The sequence below is a fragment of the Palaemon carinicauda genome, chromosome 38, assembly GCF_036898095.1.
Source record: "Palaemon carinicauda isolate YSFRI2023 chromosome 38, ASM3689809v2, whole genome shotgun sequence".
NCBI lineage: Eukaryota > Metazoa > Arthropoda > Malacostraca > Decapoda > Palaemonidae > Palaemon > Palaemon carinicauda.
The window spans coordinates 50451980-50454479 of NC_090762.1; positions in this window are offsets into that span (position 1 = coordinate 50451980).

A 2500-nucleotide genomic window follows, 5' to 3' on the forward strand; every position below is an offset into this window, starting at 1 on the left:
TTCTTTGCATCCCTCATTTTTTTTTTTCACCTGTTCCTTCATCAACGCATTACTAACCTATGAGATCATTACGATAAACGTAATGTCCTTGAAGATGTAAACAAACACGTTTTTGGTCCCAAGTCCGATGGCTGAGAATGTGGATTTTGATGTTCCACTGGTTCTAGTCTGGTTGAAGTGCATTATTTACTGAGGAAATTAGCATTTTTTTTAAATTGATTTGCGAAAATGGCAAGACTTGATAACAATAGTATGCTAGCTTCTAGTTTTCCTATTTTAAGGATAATTTCTATTAATGTAAAATAGCAACGCCGAAAAATATATGTCAAATCCACTATTTTTTCCACCTTATAGAAAAGGACGTATTAGAGTAAGAAATTCTGACAGTAGCTTAAATCTACCTTTTAAATGTTAGTATTTTGTAGCCGAATGATAGTGGTAGTCACCCATTAGTAATTGGCCGGGCTCAATTTTCCCTAATTAATTGGTAATTATATCATCTGTATAATAAGCTATTGTTGTCCTAGATTTCTATAGTACTCAATGGGATAGTTTTTTGCAATGAAATAAGATATATGTGTATATATATATATATATATATATATATATATAAATATATATATATATATATATATATATGTATGTATATATATATTTATATATATATATATATATATATATATATATATATATATATATATATATATATATAGTGTGTGTATGTGTGTTTGTAAAATATATTTTCCTAGGACAATATGTATATATTGATAATGTTATTTAAACGTATATCGATTTTTTTACATGTGTAATACAAAAGCTACTTGTGTAATAAGTATTTGTTTGCATTTTGATATATTGATAGAGTTTTAAAAATGGCATTATATTCACGCCAAGGGAAAATTCGTTTATCGTAATTGAATCCAATTAAAAGATTATTCTTAAGTACTTTTAATCTAGGTCATTGAGCCAAATAAAAAAAAAAAAAAAAAAAAAACTCCGTTTAATTATCACAAACCTTCATCATCACATCATTCTGAAATCATTTGACGAGCCTTATCGCTAAAGTCATCCAATCAGAGACAGCGAAACACAGAATTGAAACTAATGAACCAATACGAGGCTCTTGAGGAAATGTACAAGATCGCGAGACAAGGAGAGAAGTAATGGGATCTAAAATATCCAAAACAAGTCTGCGACTACAAGATTGAATCTCGTGATTAAATGTAAATGGATCTGGGGGGTTGGGGGTTTAAAGGTTATGCACCTTAAGGGGGGTAGGAGGGGGGGGGGGTTCTGGGGGTTTTAGATGGAAATAGTGAAGTGGGTGGAAAAGCAGCTTACCTGGGGTTGAGGAGATGTCTTACTTTGGGGAAGAGGCTAGAGGGACGGTAGTACACCTCAGGTTGTTTACTGTAGGTATTACTTACAAGTGCAATTGTGCACTTCCCCCCCCCCCCAGGGCACTCTAATGTTGAATGGCCTCCCTAGCCTCAGAACAGTCCCGTGACTCAAATTCGATAGACCATATCCAATCAGAATGTAAAAAAATAGAAATAGAACTTTTTTTTCATGTCTTCTTATTAATCATATTTACCAGGAAACTATTAAAAGGAATAACTATGTCGTAAAAGCCATTAGGAAAATCCAAAGCAGTAAATGATGTTTAAAGGAAATATATCAGAATAAAGGAACGTCAGAAGCGTTGGCTGCAGACTAGTCAAGCACCTTTATGTAGGGCAGTGGGCGTGAGACGGTGGGCGTGAGCATAAGTCACTGTCGTGTTACAGAAAAATTAGATGAAAAATTTACTTTTGAGAAACAAATTAGGTCTGTGTCTTCTTCAATTGCACAAAGAAATTGGCCCTTAGAGAAAGTCTGTTAAGATTTTCGGTAATCAATCTATTCTGAAGAAGTATTTTAATTCTTTTATTCTACCTTGTTTCGAGTATTGTTCTCCTGTCTGTTCTTCAGCTGCTGATTCCCATCTTAATTTTTTGGACAGAATCTTAGGGTCTATTAAATTTCTCATTCCTGATCTAGATATTAATCTCAGGCAACTTCGTTCAATTAGTTTGTTATGCATGTTGCATAAGATTTTTCATAATTCGGATCATCCTTTACGTTCAGATCTTCCCGGACTGTTCCACACTGTTCGTAATACTAGGCAGGCAATTAATTCGAATAATCAGGTCTTCGCCATGAGGCTCAATACTACACAGTATTGTAGAAGTTTTATTCCCGTTGTGACCAAATTGTGGAATGATCTTCTTAATCGGGTAGTTGAATCGGTAGAACTTCAAAAGTTCAAACTTGCAGAAAATGTTTCTATGTTGAACAGACTGACATAAGACTTTTTATATTTCATATATGAAATATCTGTTTTGAGTTTTTTACTGTTCTTAAATTATTTATATTACCTGTTCATTACTTATTATATCGTTTATTTCCTTATTTTCTGTCCTCACAGGACTATTTTCCCATGTTGGAGCCCTTAGGCTTA